Genomic DNA, 24,910 nt, shown 5'->3' on the forward strand with positions numbered 1-24,910 from the left:
GGAAGAAGAAGAATGACAGGGAGATTGGAAAAGGCCTCAGTTTCGTCTCCCCTGGTTCTCTAACTCTTCACTGGAGGTAAGGCAGGAAGCAGTCAGGGCCTAGCTGATAGAAGCCCCAGGTTCAAGTCCCACCCCAGGACTTGATGGTCAAGATCAGAACCTCATCGAACAGGTCGAGTACCATCTGGAAATTCTTCCAATATATAGCAGGCACTTATAATAGGAGAGATTTCTGGTCAGCTATTTGATGGAAAGAAATTGGAGCCTTCACTATCACTATCCATAGCTCCAGCATACAATGTGTATGTAAAAATATATGTTGCTACTACAAGTCGGACTCCTGGGAGGGCCAGTTGGCCTATCGGAAGTAGTGAGAGCAGAGGTGTGGTCCGTCGAAGCTGGATACAGTGCTGTAAGAGGTTTGGTGAACAAATAAGGGCAGGAAAGCTGGGCAGCAAACATTTTCAGATGCAAACTCTACGCTGCGACTTCCCCAGTTAGCACTCCTCAGGACAACACATCTGTGTTGTTACCTGTGTGGTAGGTAACATGTGCTACTCAATCCTTGGCTAATGAAGAGGTCTTCTGAATCTCGATGAAGGGGACTCAAACTTATCCAGTAGTAACAAAAGGTTTATTGAGTGACTATAACAATAATTTCATGGGTTCTTTACTTTAACTTTGATACTAGTGATAAGGTTAACAAGATCTAACCACAGTATACTAGCCATCTGAACTATTCTGTTATTGCCCTGGTTACAGTGCATTCCCGAGAGATAGAGACCCAATGTGGTTGCCTTTTATACCCTGTTGGTCCGACCCTCTAGTGATCATGTGGTGCTACTGATTACACATTAACCCTTTGTGTACATGCACATATAGAGATCACTACATCCCCCTTTTTTGATGTTACATATTTTCTGTATGTTGTAAAGAAAATTGAACAAACATAATGGATGCAGTTTGCAAATGCATTACATAAAATCAATGAGTTAGTCCGTCAAGTGTGAACACATTTAGTCTCTAAGGTTTTTTCGCTTGCGTGAAATAGGTAGACAAATGATGTTATGTACAATTGTGATGATCTTGATGATTATATAAAGCCAATTAATATTTATGAGTCCAATCTTAATAAAAAGATTTGTGAGTCCAAACTTTATTAATTTGTTTGGTTGACTTGCTTTCGTCTTCTGTTGTTGAAGTGGTGATGTTGATGTTGTTATTTCTTTGTGAACGTCGTCAGTGCTTTTGTGTTTAAGTGACCATCAAGTCAGCATGAGGTGTTCAAATGGTCGAATCGTTTTGTTGTCTGATTTAGACTTTCTTTTTTTTTTCCTCTATACTTTTAGTAGCGATTCTGTGTTACACCATTGTCTGACCTGGACTTTTTTCTGTGCTTGCGGTATTGATTCTGTATGTCACCTTTGTCATCTGACCTGGGTTTTTCCTGTGCTTGCGGTATTGATCTAGTGTGTCATCTGCCTTGAAAGATGGCGTGCTTGCTTGTTTTGGAGCAGATGTGAATTTGTGAGATTCTTTGTCATGCCTTGGCATGTTTGTAGTCTTGTCATTGTTTTGCAGTGTGCTGTGGCATTGTCCTTCATGTGCAGAGTTGTACCATGTTGTACAGGTCGTTGTTTCATTGTTGTTGTTTCTGTTGTTTCTGTGTTTGTTGTTTTCATTGTCATTCTTGTTGTTGTCATTCTTGTTGTTGTTTTTGTTGTGCTTGTTGTTTCTGTTTTTTTGTGGTTTTTTTTGCTGCGGTTGTTCTTGTTGTTTTTCTTGTTGTGCTTGTTGTTTCTGTTTTTGTTTTCGTCGCTGTTCCTGTCGTTTTTCTTGTCATGCTTGTTGTTTCTGTTATGCTTCTTGTTGTTCTTGTTGCGCTGCATGTTGTTTTTGTTGTTGATGTTGTTCTTATTTCTGCTGTGCGTCTTGAGGTGTTTGGTGTTCTTGTTGTGCTCAATGAGTGTTCCGTGTGGATGATTTGAGTCATTGTCACAGTTATTGGTGTCAGTGTCTGTTATGGTATCTGTTACATTGAGCGTATCTTCTTGAGAATTGTGAGAATGATCTGATGTTGCATTTATGTTGGTGACATCAGTCATTTGTGGTGGATTTGATTCCTCTTCTTTGCTTCCTTGGTACTCCTCTTCGAGAGTCATTTCTGGTTCACTTGAATCATCATTGATTTCTTTGTGCTCCTCTTCTGGAGTTATTTCTGGTTTAGTTGAATCACCTTTGGTTTCTTGGTGCTCCTCTTCTGGAGTCAAAATCTTCACAATTTCATTTTCTTTTTGGTCTTGGTGATCCTCTTCTGGAGTCAAAATCTTCAAGATTTCATTCTCTTATGGGTCTTGGTGATCCTCTTCTGGAGTCAAAATCTTCACAATTTCATTTTGTTGTGGGTCGTGGTACTCCTCTTCTGGAGTCAAATTCTTCAGGATTTCTATTGACGTGGTCTCTCTTGACTCTTGGTTCTCCTCTTCTGGAGTCAAAGTCTTCAGGATTTCTATTGACGTGGTCTCTCTTGACTCTTGGTTCTCCTCTTCTGGAGTCAAAATCTTCAAGATTTCAATTGACATGGTCTCTCTGGACTCATGGTGCTCCTCTTCTAGAGTCAAACTCTTCAAGATTTCAATTGACGTGGTCTCTCTGGACCCATGAGTAGACCTCCTCTGATTGTTGAGTGCTTCTGTGCAGACGAGCTGAGATCTGTCAGTCTCGCTGTGATCCTGCTCATCCTGTATGGGAATTGTGATTTCTTCGTCACTTGTCTCACATACAGTGGGTAGACATTCAGTGTCTTCTTGTTGGTTAAATGAGCTGGGTAGACTTTCATAGTCTTCTTCTGGTGGCTCAAATAAGCTGGGTAGACAGTCATTGTCTTTTTGTTGTTCACGTGAGCTTGGTAGACTTTCATAGTCTGCTGCTGGTTGCACAGATAAGGTGGATAGACCTTCATAGTCTTGTTCATGCTTGGCGTTCGCTATGGAGTGTTTGCTTGCTTCCATTTTTGAGTCTGTCACCGAGCTGTCTGTGGAGGCTTGCGTCGCTCTCTTTGTGGAGGCTTGTGTCGCTCTCTCTGTGGAGTCTTTCGTCGCTCTCTCTGTGGAGTCTTTCATCGCTCTCTCTGTGGAGTCTTTCATCGCTCTCTCTGTGGAGTCTTTCATCGCTCTCTCTGTGGAGTCTTTCATCACTCTCTCTGTGGAGTTTGTCATCGCTTTCTGTGTGGCGTCTTCTTCTTCTTGGGTATTGCTGTCATCCAATGTATCGACGATCTGCCATGGCATCATGGTATTGGATTCATGTACCATGAGAAGAGCCGTGTTGAGCATTTCAACTGTGTTGCTGATGCAATGACAATCAATTCCGAATAACTCATCCATGTCTGAGCAGTAGCCTTCAATGAACAAATAATCTCTTTTTGTTTTGGATTTGTCATTGTTCTTTCTATGTCCAATGAAGAAATCATCTTCAGAGTAGTATTCTTCAATGAACAAATCACTGTGCTCTCCTCTTTGAGTGGTGCAAACTGTTTGTGCCAGGGTGCTGCGGAGGTTTTTTAAATTGCTGGTGTAAATTCGGGCATTGTTCTGTCTTTTGATGTCAGAAAATTTGGTTTTGCAGCTTTAAATGTCTTTTTGTTCATTTTCATGCATTTCCCTTTTAAGTGGACGTGGTCCGGGTACTCTGATGTCATGCGTAGGAATCGATTGCGAGTGTGCAATTCGAGTTTCCTTTACTGTGCGCTTTTTCCCAACTGCGCATACGCGGCTTCTCGAGTGTATTTTGCCGTTTTCCTTCTTTTTGAGAAGGGCGCATGGCCGGAATGCTCTCACTCAAGATGGCTGCCAATCAAAAGGCGCTGTTGCATCGAGTGAGATCCTGCCTCTGCCTCGTGGTGAGTGTTTGCGCCATTTTTACCGATTTTGTTTTCCAGATACTGATTCTGTGTTTGTAAAGACTCACAGTATTGATTTTGTTTTTGTTCATAAGCAAGGCATTTTTGTATAGCAGTTTCTAGAGTTAGATACTTATCGTGTGAAAGTTCATCCTTCAAATTTTTGTCAGATAGTCCAGAAATTAATTGATCCATTATCATAATGTCTCTGAAATCAGCATAATCACAGCCTTGTGGTATTAACTTGAGATTTGTGATAAAATCATTGATGGGCCCTCCGTTTCTCTGGCATTTATGACAAGAGTTAAATCTTTCCAGCATCTCTCCAGACTGACTCTTATAGTGATCATCAAATTTTTTGAGTATTACTTCTATTTTGGTGTTGTCTTCACCTTCTAAGTAATTAAAGCAATTATAGATTTATCTAGCTTCATGCCCTCCGATTGAGAGTAGTAGTGCTATTTTTATTGCACCAGAGACCGTGCTTAAATCATTAGCTGCGATAAATATTTGGAATATCTGTTCAAATCTTTTCCAGTTATAACTTAAATTACCAGTTGTTTCCAACTGCCCCAGAGGTCCCATGAGTCCCATAGTTAGTCGCGAGGATCCATTTGCTGCGATGTCTTCCACAGTCGAATATCCGGTCTGAATTTTCTTCTCTTTTTATCTAACCTAATCTAACTAGTTCTGTTAAAGCCAACACGCCTGCTACCATGTGTTGTTACCTGTGTGGTAGGTAACATGTGCTACTCAATCCTTGGCTAATGAAGAGGTCTTCTGAATCTCGATGAAGAAGACTCAAACTCATCCAGTAGTAACAAAAGGTTTATTGAGTAACTATAACAATAATTGCATGAGTTCTTTACTTTAACTTTGATACCAGTGATAAGGTTAACAAGATCTAACCACAGTAACTATATGTAACTCCACTAGCCACCTGAACTACTCTGCTACTGCCCTTGTCACAGTGCACCCCCGAGAGAGCCAGCAACGCAATGTAGTTGCCTTTTATCCCCCTGTTGGTCTGGCCCTCTAGTGATCATGTGGTGCTACTGATTATACATTGACCCCTTGTGTACATGCACTTATAGAGATCACTACAAAATCTTGCGGCTCCACCTCATTTCTCTCACTCTCGGAACCTCCTCATATTCCTATGAGCAGCCAACACGCACGCTCATCCTCACCTCATTTGATCTCTCTCATACATCCGTTACAGTCACCCTCCACAAAGGTTCTCATTCATCCTCTATACACATACTTCACTTCTTCAGTTCTCTGCCCAAAGGCAGGTGCAATGACCCTCAGCACAGGTAGGACAAGGAGACAGGACTCAAATCCATTCAGCCAGAATGGGGATCAAACCCTATGCTGTTGGCACTAATCTGATCCACACTGACCGGCCGGCCACATGGCCCTCCTGGGAGTCCGAGTTGTAGTAGCAACATACACATTTACATTATTCCGGGGGTTGTAGTATACCTTAATGATGTCCTTATAACTGACCAACACGGGCCAAGCATCTAGCAAACGTAGAAGAGATTTCAGGAGACTGGAGTTCACTTCAAAAAGAGAAGTGCACCTTTAAAGCCACTGGGTGACCCATCAGGGGCACCATGTAGATGCACAAGGATTACTCCATTTGGAAGACAAGGTCAAGACAATGGGCATGATCTATTGGTTACGCCCTGCAGGAATCGGAGCGGGATGCGGCCGGTAAATCCCGGGAGAGGCCTCCCCCAGGATTCCCAATGGCCATTATGCATCACACGATCTAACCAGATCTCGTGAGACATCACAATCTGGGTCAACCCCACAATGGCTGGGACCCAGTCTCGCACAGTTAAATTGGTTTAAGAAACTGGCTGATGCTGGATCTAACCGGCTCCTGGCATCTATCAGCCTTCCAAGGAGACCCTAGCCAGGTGCCAATTGGTACTGGTCCAGACAAAAATGGACCAGACGGAACGGCACCTGGGGGTCTCTCAGGCCATTGGAGACCCCTGGGTGGTCAGAGACAGGGCAGGGTGATACCGTGGCTCTCCTCCTGGCACCCAGGCACTGCCAGGCTGGCACTTTAGCACTTCCACCTTGGCACTGTCAATGTGCGCAGGTGGCACTGCCAGGCTGGCACTTTAGCACTTCCACCTTGGCACTGTCAATGTGCGCAGGTGGCACTGCCAGGCTGGCAGTAGAACTGCAAGGGTGGCAGTGTCAGGGTGTCCTGGTGCCAGGGTGATATTGCCAAGTGTCAGGGCTTGAGGGGAGCCATGCCCATGGAAGGAGGAATGAGAGGAGTGTGAAGGGCGGGGAAGTGAAGGGCGGATATAAAAGGGCCTCCAGAAGGTTGGGGAGGTTGAAGAGCAGGAGTCCTGAAAGGGGGTGGGGCCAAATGGGGGCTTGGGAAGGCCTGAAAAGGGGGAGCCCTCAGTGAACCTATAGTTTGGTGTCCTCACTTGCGGAATTGTGGGGTAATTCCCATATGCTTGGGGGGGGGGTGACATTCCCCATGGGTGGCCCGATCTCTGAGGAGCCAGTCTGGCGGCGATTTCAGCTCCCCAGTGATGAAAAAAATTGTAAGTGTGGGCTCGACTGGAGCAAAACTCCCCAGGGCCCAGGAAATGACTGAGCATGGTTAGATAGCGGTGGGAACTTTCTGACAGCGCCAAAGTGAAAATCCCAGCCAATCCCACCTGAAATGGCACTTAGAAATGTTTCCATAAACTTGTGCCCGATAGGGGAGGTGCCTGCGCCCACAAACAGAACTAAAGTCAAATCAGTTTTGGGAAAATTACCATGGCTATTTTCTGCCAAACTTGTTGACGGTGTTGTCCCTCTTACACATCCTTCTAAAGAAACACCATTGTTGGTCTTGGAAGGCACCCTATGAGGAAGCATTCAACAGGGTAAAGCATTGTTGCGTTCCTCAAACCTGCTAGTACACTTTGACCCATCGTAAGAATTGGCATTGACCTGCGACACCTATCGATATGGTGTTGGTGCGGTGTTGTTCCAAGAGATGTATGACGGCTCTGAAAGGCCAATAGTATATGTCAATTCCAGCCCCACTTGACCCAGAGTCACCACACAATTAAGTACAGTCACGAGGTTTGTAAATTTAAACATGACTAATTTTATTAATAACAATAACCGTAATTTGAATGCAGCAAATACAAGTGGTTAACTATTATCTAATTCCGAACCCCTTTCTTAAACTTGGCCCTACCCTCTACACACACACACAAGACTGACAAACAAACACAGGGGGGGAAAAGGGGTGTAAAAATAATGATGAAAATAAAAAGGATAAGAGTCTTTGTTTCAGATGGTTGCCTTCTTGCACACCGTTCTTTCAGTTAAGCTTTCAGCTTGAGGTTTCTGCTTTCAGTCTATAATGGTTTTCACTGTAGATTTCTCCAGGTTTTCTGTAGGTTCAGAAATACAGCAGTTATGTAGATTTTCTGGAGAAAGAGAGAGTGAGAGAGAGAGAGAGAGAGAGAGACTCACACAGCTTCTTCTCTGAACGTCCAAGGCTCGATTGTCCTTTCCCTGGTTCTCTGAAAACCATCCCACTTGGGTAGGACCTAATCACCGCCTGTTACCGGGCAGAATACAGCCTTTTTCCAATTCATTTGCCACCAGCCAACCAATCAAACCAAATCCCACCGATCTTTCTCAGGTGCCAAAAAGCCTGACCTCTGCTGTTCAAAGCTAGAACAGTGTACTATGTTGTAACCTTTGAGTTCCTCACTTCCTCTGCTCGACTTAAATGTATATGTCCATCCGTGGATCAAAAATGATAATGGCAAAATAAAAGAAATAGGAAATAAGGGAATCAACAGGAAGCCCCTGATACACAAGAAATCATCATGGTATTACATTTTTTAGGCAATTTACCAATTTCGGTGAAGCAGATCAGGGGCTGGACCAATCAAGATCCACTTCTGTTCAGAGTGAGAAACAAGGGGTGGGATTCTCCCTTCTGGGGACTAAGTCCCGACGCCCACCGGAAAACGGGCGTGAATCACTCCGGATATTTTCGTCGAAGGTCCAAGGTGATCCTCCGTTTTCCAGGGGGCTAGCAGAGTCCCGGCCTACGTCCCGCAGCTCTGGCTGCCGGCGGGTCCTGCTAGCCAGACCGCGCGGCCACGCATGCGCTCGGCAGCGTCAAGCAGGTCCGTGCATTCGTGCAGCGACCCACCTCAGCACAGGCGCTGCCGACATGGCAGAGCCACACAGCAGTTCCGCGTGGAGGAAGGTAGGTCCCTCCCAGATCGCGATGGCCCGCCGATCGATAGCTCCTGATCGCGGGCCTGGCCACTGCTGCGGCCCCTCCGGAGTCAGATACTCCCCCCGCCCCCCAGCAGGTCCGTCACCGCGGCCGAGGGTCCCAGCTCGCACCGGGTGGTACCACATGTAAACCACACCAGTGGGTGTTTGTCCAGTCGACCGTGGAGTATCAGCGTGGGGGTCTGTTCCAATGGCCCCAACCGGCGCCTCGTCGACTGCGCGCATGAGATTGGCGGGTCCGCGGAGTGGACGGCTATTCTCCACCCCCGCGCCGGGCTCGATTCCAACTCGGAGGGTCGGAGAATCCCGCCGAAGACACTTATACTATGGGTAAATGAGCCAGAAAAAGGAACAGAAAACCCCCTCAATGGCTCAATTTAGAATTTCCCAATGCATGTATATAATGTCTAGTTAGTATTTAGGACTGAGTGAATTAGTTATTGGAGATTGTATAAAGGACTTAAAGGAGGATATGGTGATTGCCCCTTTAAGGGTCACATGACCTGTGTGACCAATCAAAACTCAGAGTGTGGAATCACCCCCATGGTGAGAAAGGCTACTAGGCAGAGAGACACGGTGGCACAGTGTTTAGCATTACTGCCTCACAATGCCAGGGACCCAGGTTCAACTCTGCCTTGGGTGGCTGTTTGTGTGGGGTTTGCACTTTCTCTCAATGTCTGTGTGGGTTTCCTCCTACAGTTCAAAGATGTACAGGTTAGGTGAATATGTCATGATTAATGCATGGAGTTACAGGGATAGGGTGGGGTAGTGATTAGTTGAACCATGCCTGCATGATGCCGTTACGGGCTTGTTTGAAAGCCAAGTGAGCAGCTGCAGGTTTATGACCACATCTGGCTCCCCCTCCACCTCTGAGAATCATAAATGGTTGCAGCACAAAAAAAGCTATTTGCCTTGTCAAGCCTGTACTGGCTCTCTGTCAGGGCAATTTAGCTGGTCCTACTCCCCACCCTTTCCACGTAGCCCTGAAATATTTTTGCTTCAGGTGCTTATCCAATTCCCTTTTGAAAGCCACAATTGAATCTGCCCCCAGCACACACTCAGGAAGAGCATTCATGTCCATAGGTCATTGTCCTGTTGATGGGTTTTATCAAAGGTTACACGAACACTATATAAAATGGAGCTCGTGCCAATATACCATCTGTTTTGGTGTCATGAAGAAATGCAGAGATATATGGGCTGATGTTACAAAATTTCACTCTAGGGTCCGTAATTTCCTCAAAGAGGCAATCTCCTGCAGATTGCCCCTCTCAATGTACATACCCACGCTGGGATTCTGAAGCCTCTGCCTCGCCCAACCATCCTCACTCATAGAACATATAATGCAGAAGGAGGCCATTCAGCCCATCGAGTCAGCACCGACCCACTTAAGCCCTCATTTGCACCCTATCCCCCTAATCCAATAGCCCCTCCTAACATTTTGGACACTAAGGGCAATTTAGCATGGCCAATCCACCTAACATGCACGTCTTTGGACTGTGGGAGGAAACCGGAGCACCCGGAGGGAACCCACGCAGACACGGGGAGAACGTGCAGACTCCGCACAGACAGTGACCCAAGCCGGGAATCGGAACTGAGACCCTGGAGCTGTGAAGACACAGTGCGAACCACTATGCTACCGTGCTGGCCCTCAGACTGGGTGAGACCGGAACAGTGAAGGTAAGTGGTTCAGACAATGGTCGGGGGGCAGGGTCAAGGGTAAGACTGGGGGGGAAGGGGTGGTGGCAGGGTCAGACTGGATAGGGGGCGGACTGGATTAGGGGGGGTCAGACTGGAGGTGGGAGTCAGAACAAAGGGGGGTTAACACTGGAGGGCGAGGGAGGATCGGACCAGAGGGGGTGGGGGGGCAGTCAGTATCCGGGGTGGTGGTGCGAGGAGTATCAGTTTTGGATGGGGGGGAAAACAGTCTGGGAGCGCGGGGTCAGTCTGGCAGGTAGGGGCGGTAGAAACCGGGGAAGGGGGTCAGTCCGGGAAGGGGGCGGTCAGCCCTGGATGGGGGTGTCAGTCTGGGAAGGGGGTTAATACAGGAAGGAGAGATCAGTCCGGGAGGGGGTAGTCTGTCGAGGTCACACTGGGAGGGGGCTCGGGTCAGTGGGGGTGGGGGTCGAGTCAGTAGGGGTCAGGTCAGAAGGGAACGGTCGTGACAGGGTGGGGTTGGAAGGGGGGCTCAGGTTGGGAGGGGGCTCATGTCGGGAGGGGAGCACGGTCGGGTCCAGAGATGGGGGGGGGGGTGGGAGGGTGCAGGCCAGTGCAAGGGGGTGAGGGGGGGGCGGGGTGTGGCAGGGGTGGTGGTGCCACATTCCTGTTGTGACCTTAAACCTGTGGTCAGCCAGAATTCCTGACCTTCACCTACAGTGTGTTAGACCGCCTACCAGAAGTGATTTGTCACACAACCACCAATAAATTGCTCACCAAGGTTAGCTCAGGTTAAAAAGAAATGGATATCCAATGAAATTAAATGATTTTGTTTTTTTGTTTGCAATCTATCTACAATCACCAGCTTTACCTTGAAGTCCAATGTGAAAGGATGCAAAATATTTAATTTCCTCTTGCTATATATCAAAATAGGAATTTCATTGCCTTTCCCAGAAAGCTAAAAAAATAAACCTGGTCGAGGTAGAGGTGTTGATACCAAGGATGCAGATTTATGTGGTTTTTTTTTCAAATGCCGAGCACTGATGAAATCAGGAAACATAGTCACTGGGAACGTTAAACAGGACATCTCGGAGAGGCACAAGTAAAGAGATCTACTTTGCCCAAACTAACAAGGAATAAAGAGCCCAGAAGGAAAAGCATCACCCTCGTGGAGGGTGTTAATGAGTAGCTAAGTCCAAACGCAGGCCTTTGAAGTTGTGAGCTTTTTCACTGGCATGAGACAGAGGAACAGAGGATCTGACAGCCATTTGGCTCATTATGCCTGTGGCAGCCTTTTGAAAAAAACAACCAGTTAGCTGCTCCTTCCCCATTGCCCTGCAACCTTTCCTTTTTGTGTGTGTCCAAAACCCTTTAGAAAAGTACTATTGAAGCGGCTTCTACCATCCTTTCAGACAATGCGTCACAACATACTGGGATCTGTTTCACAGCTGGCATCTTCTGTCTGTTTAGTGTTTGGAATATCACACCAAGCTTTGGCTGGAAATAAGGTAATTAGCCACAAAGGATCAGAGGCATCTCCCTCCATTTGAATTATATGAAGCTTCAGGGGCACCAGTCCACAAATGGGGACAAGGTGCAGAGGCAGGTATGTAGCTGGTATGGGGATTGAACCCTCTTTATTCATTCATGGGATGTCGGTTTCGCTGGCTGGGCCAGCATTTGTTGCCCACCCCTAAGTGCCCTTGAACTGAGTGGCTTGTTCGGTCATTTCAGAGGGCAGTTAAGAGTCAACCACATTGTTGCTGTGTTGGATGCTCTGGATCCGTGGAACACATACAGGCCACCAACACTTGAAATAGTGCAACACTATTTGATTAAGTCAGAAAATGTTGAACATACTTTCACTGTGGGTAACACGATATTAGACCTATGCCTTGTCCTAACCAGTCTATGCACTCAGCACATGGTGAAGATCTGTGCTGCAGGCTGTGAGCTCTGTCCTACTGGGAAGCTGCAGCTCGAATGAGCATGAACTCTGATGCCACCTGTCTTTATACTGCGTGTACTCTAACTGGTGATTGGCTGCGGTGTTGTGCGTGCTGATTGGTCCCACTGCGTGTCCATCAGTGTGTGTGTGTCTGCACCATGATATACTGGTGTATATTATGACATCCCCCTTTTATAAAAGAATGTATATGTGCGGCAATAAATAGTGTATGGTGGGAATGTTCCTAACTACGTGTGGGGTGCGAGAGACATATTTACCGGACTATGTACATGAGAACTAAGCTATTTACATGGGAAGGTGCCTGGTGCAGAGAAGCAGTATGCAACAAGAATAACAAGATGAACACTATATACAAACCAGGTAAACGATCAAACAAAGCAACAAAACAATTCAGAAAGTCTATAAGTCCGCAAAGTTCATAAATTAAGTCTCTGAGGTGGGCGACAAATTCTGGTTGACCGCCTCAAGGGTGGGTCGGGAGCCGCCGGTTCAGGAGCAGGCTGGACTGCGTCAGAGTCAGGGTGATGCAGAGTGACAGGGATCTCTGCATAGTCCATGGCAGGGTCAGCAGGAGGGCGAGGCGACAGTGGAGGATCACGTAGCAAGCGTGGAACGAGACAAAGGGCGCGTCGATTGCGGCGCAGAATGGAGCCATCCGGTAGACGAACCTGGAACGAGTGGGGGAGCCACCTGCCGAAGGACAACAGCGGTTGCAGACCAGCCCCCATCCGGAAGATGGATGCGGACGTTGTCATCTGGAGCCAAAGCAGGGAGATCAGCTGCACGGGAGTCATGAGCCGCCTTGTGCTGTGCACGAGACAGCTGCATCCGGCGAAGGACCGGAACGTGGTCGAGGTCTGGGACATGAATGGACGGCACCGTCGTCCTCAGGGTACGACCCATGAGCAACTGGGCTGGCGACAGGCCAATGGACAGTGGGGCGGAGCGATAGGCCAGCAAGGCAAGGTAGAAATCAGACCCAGCATCGGCAGCCTTGCAGAGGAGCCGTTTGACTATATGTACCCCCTTCTCCGCTTTGCCGTTGGATTGGGGTACAGAGGACTGGATGTCACATGGGCAAAATTGTATCACCTGCAAAGTTGGACCATTCCTGGCTGGCGAAGCAGGGGCCATTGTCCGACATAACCATGAGCCGGATGCCGTGGTTTCCTTACAGGCACGAATGACTGCAGACGAGATGATATCGTGCAACCGTATCACCTCCGGGTAATTTGAAAAGTAATCCACGATCAGGACATAGTCTCTACCCAACGCGTGGAACAGGTTAATGCCCACCTTGGTCCATGGTGATGTGACCAACTCATGGGGCTGCAGGGTCTCACGTGGTTGGGCCGGCTGGAAGCGCTGACAAATGGGACAGCTGAGCACTGTGTTGGTCATGTCGTCATTAATGCCGGGCCAGTACACTGCCTCTCGGGCCCGTCGGCGGCACTTTTCCACGCCAAGGTGGCCCTCGTGTAGCTATTCCAGGACGAGCTGGTGCATGCTATGCGGGATGACAATGCAGTCCAGTTTTAGAAGAACCCCATCTACTACCGCCAAACCATCTCTGATATTGTAGAACTGAGGGCATTGCCCCTTGAGCCACCCATCTGTTAGGTGGCGCAGGACACGCTGTAGCAAAGGGTCAGCCGCCGCCTTTCATCGAATTTGGACGAGGCGTTCATCCGTGGCAGGTAGATTGGAGACCGCGAATGCCACATGGGCGTCAACCTGGCAGACAAATCCAGCTGGGTCACATGGAGTGTTGACTGCCCTGGAGAGAGCGTCAGCAATGGTGAGGTCTTTGCCTGGGGTGTTTACCAGCTGGAAGTCATATTGCCGGAGCTTGAGAAGAATACTCTGGAGGCGAGGCGTCATGTCATTCAAGTCTTTCTGTATTATATTGACCAGCGGGCGATGGTCGGTCTCGACGGTGAATTGAGGAAGTCCCTATACATAATCATGAAACTTCACCACACCGGTCAGATGGCCCAGGCACTCCTTTTCTATCTGCACGTAGCGCTGCTCCATGGAGGTCATGGCGCGTGGCGCATATGCAACGGGGGCCCAGGATGAGGCCTCATCACGTTGAAGGAGCACTGCCCCAATGCCGGATTGGCTGGCATCGGTCAAAATTTTGGTCTCCTTTGCTGGATCAAAGAAAGCTAAGACCGGAGCCGTGGTGAGTTTTGTTTTGAGTTCTCTCCATTCGCGCTCATGGGCAGGGAGCCATTGGAAGTCTGTCGTCTTCCTGACCAGGTTCCTGAGAGCCGTAGTATGAGAGGCAAGGATAGGGATGAACTTCCCTAAAAAATCGACCATGCCCAGAAATCGGAGGACCGCCATCTTGTCCTCTGGCGTTTTCATAGCTGTGATAGCAGCTACCTTGTCCGCATCCGGCGGCACACCCAACTGGGAGATGTTGTCCCCAAGGAACTTGAGTTCCGTCTGACCAAAAGAGCATTTGGCCCTGTTGAGGCGGAGGCCATGCTCACATATACGTTTGAATACGCGCTGGAGGCGACTGACATGCTCCTGCGGGGTGGTGGACCAAATGATTATGTCGTCGACATAGACGCGAACACCTTCAATGCCTTCCACCATTTGTTCCATAATCTTATGGAACACTTCTGAAGCAGATATGATCCCAAACGGCATCCTGTTGTAACAATATCTGCCAAAGGGGGTATTAAATGTGCACAGATTCCTGCTGGATTTGTCGAGCTGGATTTGCCAGAATCCTTTTGAGGCGTTGAGTTTGGTGAAGAGCTTGGCGCGAGCCATCTCGCATGTGAGCTCTTCGCACTTGGGAATTGGATAATGCTCCCTCATGATATTGCGATTTAGATCCTTGGGATCAATGCTAATTCTCAGTTCGCCGGAAGGCTTTTTTGCACATAGCATGGAACTGACCCAGTCGGTCGGTTCCGTGACTCTGGAAATCACTCCTTGGTCCTGGAGGTCCTGCAGCTGCTGCTTGAGGCGGTCCTTAAGGGGTGCTGGGACCCTGCGAGGTGCGTGCACCACAGGCATGGCATTCTGTTTCAGTCAGATCTTGTAGGTATATGGGAGCATGCCCATGCCCTCGAAGATGTCGTGGTGCTGGTTGATGACGGCGTCGAGTTGCGCCATGAAGTCGGTGTCCTAAGGCAGACGTGTCATCAGGAGAGAGAGAGTGAACTCTCTGAACTAGGTTCAACAGCTTGCATGCCTGCGCGCCAAGCAGGGAGGCTTTCGAGGAGCCCACGATTTCAAAAGGAAGGATAGCTTTGCGTGACCTGTGCGTCACTTCAAGTTGGCACGAGCCGCTGGCATCAATGGCATTGCCATTGTAATCCAATAGCTGGCAGGCTGATGGGAAGATGGCTGGTTTGACACGGAGGCTAGATTGGCGGAGGCACCAGTGTCCAGGCGGAATCAGATTTGGGACCGGTTGACCGTCAGGGTGGTACACCACTCATCGTCTGGATCGATGCTGTATACTGACAGCGGCTGGTGTATTTGCTTCGGGGACACCCTATTTTTTGTCACGATACCGACTCGAAAAGGTGCCTTCGGGTCCTCGGTGTCAATGTTGTGTGGTAGGTCCGCATCGGACACGGTGACCGTGGGTTGAATGGCCCGGACATTCCTGCGAGGCTGGCTGAAGCGATATGAGTTGGCAGGCTGAGCTGCTCGGCAGAAGGCAGCATAGTGACCAAGTTTGCCACATCTCAGGCATTGTCGAGATTTGGCAGGGCATTGCCATTTTAAATGGGCGGAGCCACAGTTGCCGCACGTCGTAGTGTCAGCACATTCGCTGCGCCACCGCGCATGCATGGTGCAGTCGTACATGGTGCGCGCCTGCGCATTACGTTCGTCGACGTCGCCGTCCCCTCATTTGGTGCGCACAAGTGCGGGAGTCCGCGAAAAGCCCGCAAAATGGCTGCCCTCATCCAGGCTGAGGCCCTGGAGTTGCTCGATTGCTTGGACCCGTTCCACCGCGTGGGGACCTTGCTGCACCGTTTCAGCCGCTTGGATGTGGGAATACCAACTTGTGGCCTTTTTCATGTAGGACGCAGGTCTCGATGGCAATCGCTAGGGTGAGCTGCTTTACCTTGAGGAGCTGCTGTCCTAGGGGGTCCGACTGAACAGCAAAAACCATCTGGTCACGTATCATGGAGTCGGAGGTGGGCCCGTAGCTACAGGACTGCGCAAGGATGTGGAGGTGAGTGAGAAAGGACTGGAAAGGTTCATCCTTACCCTGCAAACGCTGTTGGAACACGTAGCGCTCGAAACTTTCATTCACCTCTACGCTGCAGTGAGTGTCAAATTTGAGGAGGACCGTCTTGAACTTTGTTTTATCTTCATCATCCGCAAAGGTGAGAGTATTGAAAATGTGAATTGCATGGTCCCCGGCCGTGGATAGGAAGAGAGCAATCTTCCTGGTATCCGAGGCGTCCTCCCGGTCTGTGGCCTCAAGGAAGAGCCGGAAGCGTTGTTTGAATATCTTCCAGTTGGCCCCCTAGGATGCCGGCGATGCGGAGCGGCGGCGGCGGGCAGATGTTGTCCATGTTGCAGGATGACGGTATGCTGGCGGAAGGCAGATTACTTGCAGGTAGGTCTAAGAAGTGCTAATATCCCTCAACACCTGGTATCATGTTGTGTTGGGCGCTCTGGATCCGTGGAACACAGGCAGGCCATGAACACTTAAAATAGTGTAACACTATTTGATTAAGTCAGAAATTGTTTAACATACTTTCACTGTGGGTGAACACGATATTAGATTGAACTAAAAACCTATGCTTTGTCCTAACCAGTCTATGCACTCAGCACATGGTGAAGATCTGTGCTGCAGGCTGTGAGCTCTGTCCTACTAGGAAGCTGCAGCTCGAATGAGTGAGAACTCTGATGCCCCCTGTCTTTATAGTGCGTGTGCTCTAACTGGTGATTGGCTGCGGTGTTGTGTGTGTTGATTGGTCCCACTACGTGTCCATCAGTGTGTGTGTGTCTGCACCATGATATACTGGTGTATATTATGACAATTGCAATTGGTCTGGAGTTACATGTAGGCCAGATCGGGGAAGGATGGCGGATTCCCTTCTCTAAAGTGAACCAGATGGTTTTACACCAATCGATGGTAATTTCATGGCCATTATTTCAGATATATTCATAAAATAAAAATTCCACTAGCTGCTGTGGTGGGATTTTCCCCGGGCCTCTGGATTCCCCTTTCAGTGACATTGCCTCTATGCCATCATCCCCACAAAATTCTGCATCACACACTAGCAATCTAAGCTAACCGACCCCCACAAATAGAATATAAAATGTGTTTACTAATTTTTTGGTTGAAAAAGTTGAAATGAGCTTAATAACCGCACGTCTCAGCATTTTCAGATAGAAGGAGCATTAAAGATGTAGCAAATAGTTTGAGCCAAACCTGATCACCATGAGTATCACAATGTTCATTATACAGACTAATATTCCTATGTGCATTCTTTGCATTTTATTGAAGATCTATTAGGATAGGTAACCAAAAGCTTGGTCCAAGGGATAGGTGTTAAGACGTATCTTAAATGAATCGAGAGAGAGATAAAGGGGTGCAGAGGTTTAGGGATGGAGTACAGAACATAGAAGCTAGGCAGCCACAAACTCTGCTGTCACAGTGGTGGGAATGTGAAAGAGACCACGGTAGTTGGAGGGCAGAAACCTCCAGTGGTTGTAAGGTTGGAGGAAGCTACAGAGATAGGGAGGGGGCAAGGCCTGGAGGGTTTTTGAACCAAGGATAAGAATTTTAAATGTGAGCATTGCTGGATTGTGAATGAACAATTACAGCGGTGATGGGTGAACAGGTCTGGTACCAGTTTTGGATGAGCTGGAGGATAGAATGCGGGAGGTCAGGCAGACAGCTAGAATTAGGCAAGGCTATGGGTAACAAAGGCAAGAATGGGGAATGCAGCAGTTGTTGGGCTGAGGCAAGGGTAGTGATGAGCAATATTAGGGAAGTGAAAGTAGGCCATCTTGGTGACAGGGATGATACACTTAGGCTCAGGCCTAGAAATGGTGCAGAGGTTGTGAACACTCAGTTCAACCTCATATAATAGCCGTGAAGTTGAGCTGATGGGGGTGGGGGGGGGGGGGGGGGGGAGCGGAAATGAAGACAGTGGCTTTGGTCTACCCAAAGTTGACAATTATTGAGTTCATGAATCCTAATCTCGGACTATATGTTGTATGGCTGAACAAGTGGGTTCAATGATAGTACTTTCTACATTTAGTGGATAGGCATTATTAAACAATTAAGGACGATGTGGAGATGCCGGCGTTGGACTGGGGTGAGCACATTTCAGCTCTTGATTTTCAAGTACCTTTGGGAAGTTTTCTATGTCTTCTACAGTGAACACAGTAAGAAGTCTTACAACACCAGGTTAAAGTCCAACAGGTTTGTTTAGAATCACTGGCTTTCGAAGCACTGCTCCTTCCTCAGGTGAATGAAGAGGTGGGTTCCTGAAACATATATATAGACAAGGTCAAAGATGCAATATGATACTTTGAATGCAAGTCTTTGCAGTTAATTAAGTCTACAGGTCCAAACGGAACAACTGGAGAGAGGGACAATCACAGGTTAAACAGGTGTGAATTGTCTCAAGCCAGGACAGTTGATAGGATTTCGCTCCAAAAGCTAGTGATTCGAAACAAACCTATTGGACTTTAACCTGGTGTTGTAAGACTTCTTACAATAAAGGATGAAGCATAAATAATCCAAACCATAAAATATCTCTACTTAACTTGGAGCAAAATCATTAAACAGCAGTAACCAAGGGTAACCATTATGGAGATTGGTTGGCTAGGAAGTTTTAACCAAGGCCAGGTTGCAATTCTTTTTTGAGCCACTTCACTGGATGCACACAACTCATGAAGTAAATCTCAGAAAAGCCAGTTAGAAATACTGGCTTTTCTTGTTGCTAATTAAAGTGACAATGGCAACATGGAACCGAGAGCAGAAAGTAATCAACGGGTGTTTTTCAGATTGCAGAGAAATAAACAGTGATGCTTCCCAGCAGTGGTAGGGGCACTGCTCTTTATGGTATGGGCAGGAATCTCCATCCTCCCTTCCATGTTTTTCTTGGCAGCGGGAGTCAGCGTGCCGTTCGCTGGTGGCGGGATTCTCTGTTCCCCCTGTGTTAATGGGATTTACCATAGAAGCCACCCCTGCAGGACCAGAGAATCTCACTGCCTCCTGTCAGGTGGACGGAGAATTCCGGCCTATATATGAATGGCCAGGACTTGGGTTTTCAGGGCATGATTTCAAAGTCGCCAATGCCATGAAACTTCAAAAAGTGGTAAACAATGAAGTGGATAGTATCAGACATCAGGAGGACATAGACAGAGTGGTAAAATTGGCAAACGCATGTCAGGAGAAATTTACCATTGAGAAATGTGAAATGATGCAATTTGGTAGGACGAATGAGGCACTGCAATATCAACTAAATGGTACAATTTGAAAAGGGGAAAGCAGGAACGGAGGCACTCGGGTGGGTTTGCACACAAATGTTTGACAGTTGTCAATATCGAGAATGCTGTTTAAAAAAAAGCCTTAAAGAGAGCGCACAAAGTATGAAGTTGAATGGCAGCAGGAATGGGGGATATCAAATTGATGCAGATATTGGAGAAGCCAAGATTATTTGCCTTAGAGCACAGAAGGTTAGAGGGAGATATAATAATGTTCAAAATTATGAAGGGTTTTTAGCGGTTAAGTAAGGAGAAATGGTTTCCAGTCACAGGAGTGTCGATAATCAGAGGGCACAGCTTTAAGGTAATTGACAAAGGCAAGGTGAGGACAATTTCTTTCAGCAGTAATTTGAACTGATCTGGGATCCACTGTGTGAACTGCTGTTGGTAGAAGATTAAAGAATAGCTTTCAAAATGGAATTAGATATATGCGTAAAACAACCGTTTGTAGGACTTTGGAGAAAGGACAGTGGCGCATGGGACTAATTGGATACTTCTTTCAAACATTGGCTGCATGTGATGTAACATTCAATGACTTTAGAAGTAACAAACAAACGGCAGGAAAAGTACCACTGCTTTGCAGCTTTGCAGATGTTTTTTTTCCCCACAGGCATACCAATTGCTCTTCGAGTTGTATCAACTGTGTGCCCTACGTATGACCTATTATCGAAACAATTATAAAGCTAGCCAAAGATGAACGTATTACTCGATTTTCTGAAAGGTTTGCCCCATCAATACCATAATAATATGAAGGAGGTGACACTCATTTGATTTATTCCATCTAAATGTTAATGCAAAATTAACGAGTGGAAATGTTTTGAGGAACTCATTGGTGAATGTTAGCGTACCTTAAGCAACAGGAACTGATTTCATGACCCATCTGCAATGCTTTCAATTTGATAACATCTTGAGGAATGAGTCTGTGCACATTCAAAAGGATGGAAATAGGTTTAAAACATACGAGAAGGCAAAATATGTAAGGAAATGAGTTATATTTGTGGAATCTGCACGGGATATTAGAGTAATTTCTTGTTCAAAGTAGAAATGCAATTATGAAGTAATCTGTAGATGTTTTTGTTATTTAAAAGAAGCCACATTTATTGGCTTCTTTTTAAGATATGATCCTAGTATTGACAATACTATTCAGTTTGTATTGATTTTGTACTGTTGTTTGAATGTACCTGATTCATGAGGAGCGTAAGTAGCATTTTTTAATTCTCTCACTCTCTTTCTCTGAATCTTAAGCATTAAAACAATAATGTAAGATGAGCACTTTATTAATGGAACCAGGAGGGTCTGGTTTTCCACTGCTGCTCCAGAGCAGAGAAAGACAGCACTTAACAAAGCTGCAATAAAAGGAAGATAAAGGTGGCATTTATCGAGCATCCTTCACAACCTCTGTCTACTCTAAAGTTATTATATAAAAAGCAGATCACACAAATAGCATTTGAGATGAATGAGTGACCTATCTTTTGGTTGAGTGAGACAGGTTGGAAACCTCCAATGGGCTTTGCTGGGGTTCTTAAGTTGAGCGACAGCAATAGCAACTTGCGTCAAGGTTCTTGATCAGACAAGTGCGATTGTGTATCGGACCTGGAAGGATTTTTAATTAACGAGATCTCTACAGATATCAGAATGCATCAACTGAACGTGGATTGTTGAGGCTCCAGCAACCACATAAATTGAGAGGAGACCTGAAAGTGTTTGGTGTCTCACGGAGAGATCTGTAGGCTGATGTGATGGATCATTAAGTGTCCGTTAGCAATTCACAACTATATGCAGCTCCAAGGTACAGTCATGAATCGGTGGTGTCCTGATATTAGCTTCTGTGGGACTACTACTGTACTGAGTCTGAGTACTTCAATCTGCAGTTTTTCCTGTCGCACATTAACTCTAACTGAACTGAACACCATATACTAGACCTCCTCAAAGTCTTTACCCAAACTTATTACCAAGATAATCTCTATTTCCATGCAACTGCATGAGCATATCCTATTCCTTCAGGAGGGAATGTTCACTCCCTTCATTGATAGAGTGGATGCATGTTTTCTTTTTCCATGGGGTCGACAGTGTTCTTCTTGGAACCTTTGTTTCAACTTGTTTTATAATTCTAATCAAATATTTGTTCACTCTCTGATTTCCCAGTTATTTTTCAAACCTAGTAATCATTTCACTCAGCTCGCCAACTACTCTGGTGCATTTAGTTGTCTTTGTTTCAGAGTTATCTGAAGAGTTCTTGTACAAGCTGGGCATTCACTTCCTTTCAGAATCTTTCTTCCATGGTCACTGACTTCTCCTTAAGACTCTTTCAATCCACTCGTTAGATCCTCAATCTGTTTCTTTGAATTTTCCTTTCCTTTCTTTTAAAGTCTGGATTTGCGTTTCCATACTGCGGAACTCGTCTTTAAGTTCTCCAGATTTGATCAAAGTTCAAGAATTTCATCGCTCTTTTCATGATGAATTTCTAATATTTCATCAGTTTTGGTTGTTAGTTCTGCATTCAACCAATTGTTCTGATTCATCAGCAATTCCTTTTCCTGTTCCAGGCATTTTTAATGGTACTTAATAGATACTTCTGGGACTGGATTCTCCGATTCTGCGGCTATGTCCGGAGGATGCGTCTGGTCTTCCGAACATAAAGTCGGCGTTGCCCCCGCACAGATGCCCCGCCTGATGGAGGGCTAGCAGCCACGCCACGTAAAGCTCCCAGCTTTACCTATCGATACGGATGCAGAATGGCCGGCCGCGCATGTGCACGGCGGTGGCCTGTGGTGGCCACGCCCTACAACAGGGCGCCAGCCGCACAAGGACCCGGCCTGCCAAAAACTGCCCCTGTAATACCCCTTGCCACCCCCGGACCACCCACACCATTCCCAGCAGGCCCCGCCGAAACCCCCCCCCCCCCCCGCCCCACCAGCAGAATGGCTCCCCCTCCCCCGACTGTACCGGCATTAGACACAGTCCGCAGCCACCATGCCATGTTTACGAAAGTTGAGAGGACGCATGTCCCACGCCGTCGGGAAGTCAGCCCATCAAGGGCGGAGCATTGAGGAAGTGCCTCTGGTGACGTACTGAAGCCGTCCCAAGTGCGTGCTGTGTATTCCTCAAGTATGCCGTTTTTGAGGGGGCGGAGCATTGGAAATACGACGATGCCCCCCGATTTCGCCGTAAAAAGGGATTCTCCGGTCGATCGCTGAACGCGTTTTCGGCGTTGGCAATCGGAGAATCCCGCCCCTGATACTTGAGGTTCATCAAGTTTTAATTCTCCATTAACAAGCTTATCTTCCAAATCTGAAATTTGGTCCCCTACAGCGATCAGCCTTTCCTTGGCAGAGCCTAATTCCTCTGGGCTATTTTTCAAGCGCACATTCTGTAATTGTACATCAGCTCATTGCTTCCAAACATCTTCGTATAAAAGTATAAACGCGAGCCATCTTACAGAGCTGACTTTGGTTGCACTGGAATGCTGACTCTGGGCTGCATTGAGAGGTCTCCTCTCAATTCCTGTGGTTGTTGGAGTCTCAAAAATCCATGTTTAGTTGATGCATTCTGACATTTGTAGAGGTCCCTTTAATTAAAAATCCTTCCAGATCCGATACACAATCTCACTTGTCTGGTCAGGAACCTGGAAGCGAGTTGCTATCGCTCAACTTAAGAACCCCAACAAAGCCCATTGGAAATTTCCGACCTGCCTCACTCAACCAAAAGATAGGTCAGTCATTCATTTCATATGCTATTTGCGTGATCTTGCTTTGTATATAATAACTTTAGAGTGGACAGAGGTTGTGAAGGGTGCTCCCCGTAAAATGACATCGTTATCTTCATTTTATTGCAAGGCTTGTTCCGTGGGAGTCTGGTGACTGAGGGAGTTCGGTGAGGGGAGCCGGGAGTTTACAAAGAGTGCAGCTGATTGGGAGCTGAGACAGAGTTGGAGGGCGAAGTTCCAGCCAGTGAGTAAACACAGTAACTGACCTCAGGTGAAAGACGCTGAAAAATTAATATTACAGGAAACCTGTGATCTGATTAGCTGGTAGGGATTCTGCACTCATTTTGAAAATAAAACATTGATAAACTAATTAAACCTAATTAATTAATTACTTAATCATAGGTGGAGGGGTATCTAAACCAGAGGCAGGAGATTAGTGTATTTAGCATTTTACATTTATAGTATAATCTAGTGCTAGGAAGTATATAGCTAACTGTAACTTATTTTCATTTACTAAGTGTTTATTTTTAAATTAATTTCTTACTTAGTTCTAGAAATGGCAGTTAGAGGGGTAAAATGCTTCACTTGTGAGATGTGGGAAGTCTGTGAAGCTTCCAGCATTCCGGGCATCTGCAGGAAGTACACCCAATTGCAGCTCCTCCCAGACCGCATGGATCGGTTGGAGCAGCAGTCGGATACACATAGGAGTATGCCAGTGGCGGAAGGCATCATAGACCCGAGTTTTAGAGATGTGGTTACACCCACGATAGATGGGTGACTGCTCAAAGGGACAGGCAGTCAGTGCAGGAATGCCCTGTGATTGTTCCCCTCTCTAACAAGTATACCGTTTGGATACTGTTGGGTGGGATGATCTATCAGGGGAAAACTGCAGCAATAGCCAGAGCAGCGGCACCATGGCTGGCTCTGTTATTCAGCAGGGAGGGTCAAAGCACAGAAGAGCAATAGTTATAGGGAACTCTGTAGTCAGGTCACAGATAAGTGCTTCTGGGGATGTGAAAGAGACTCCAGGATGGCACATTGCCTTCCTGGTGACAGAGTCCAGGATGTCTCTGAATGAGCAGGGGACATTCGAAGGGGGGATGGGGGAGGGGGGTGAAGAGTCAGAGGTTGTGATACATATAGATACTAAAGACATAGGCAGGAAGAGTGACGAGGTCCTGCAGCAGGAGTTCAGGGAGTTAGGTAGAAAGTTAAAAAACAGGACCTCTAGGGTTGTAATCTTGGTATTGTACCCTGTGCCACTTTCTGGTGAGGCTAGAAATAGGAAGATAGTACAACTAAACACGTGACGAAACAGCTAGTGTAGGATGGAGAGTTTTAGATATCTGAAACTGGGGGGGCTGGTTTAGCGTAAGGCTAAATCGCTGGCTTTTAAAGCAGATCAAGACAGGCCAGCAGCACGGTTCAATTCCCGTATCAGCCTCCCCGAACATGTGCTGGAAAGTGGCGACTAGGGGCTTTTCACAGTAACTTCATTTGAAGCCTACTTGTGACAATAAGCGATTTTCATTCATTCATTTTTATTCATTCATTGGAATCTCTTCCGGGGCAGGTGGGACCTGTACAAGAAAGACGGGTTGCATCTAAGCGAAGAAAGTGGTCGACCTGTGTTATCGGGCGGACCGCAAAGGTTTGCAGACCGTCGCAGAGAAGGTGCGCGCAGTTCAACAGACCCCCCGCCTCAACTGACACTTCGCATCTTCGTTCTTTTCTCAGCCTCGTAAACAATTACGGGAAGTTCCTCCCCAATCTGGCAACTACGCTGGCCTCGTTGCATATTCTGCTAAAGAAGAATCACACCTGGGTTTGGGGTCAGCCGCAAGAAACCGCTTTCCGGCGGGTGAAACAGCAATTGTCGTCACCTGGGTTACTAACC

The sequence above is a fragment of the Scyliorhinus torazame genome, chromosome 13 (assembly GCF_047496885.1).
Source record: "Scyliorhinus torazame isolate Kashiwa2021f chromosome 13, sScyTor2.1, whole genome shotgun sequence".
Lineage (NCBI taxonomy): Eukaryota > Metazoa > Chordata > Chondrichthyes > Carcharhiniformes > Scyliorhinidae > Scyliorhinus > Scyliorhinus torazame.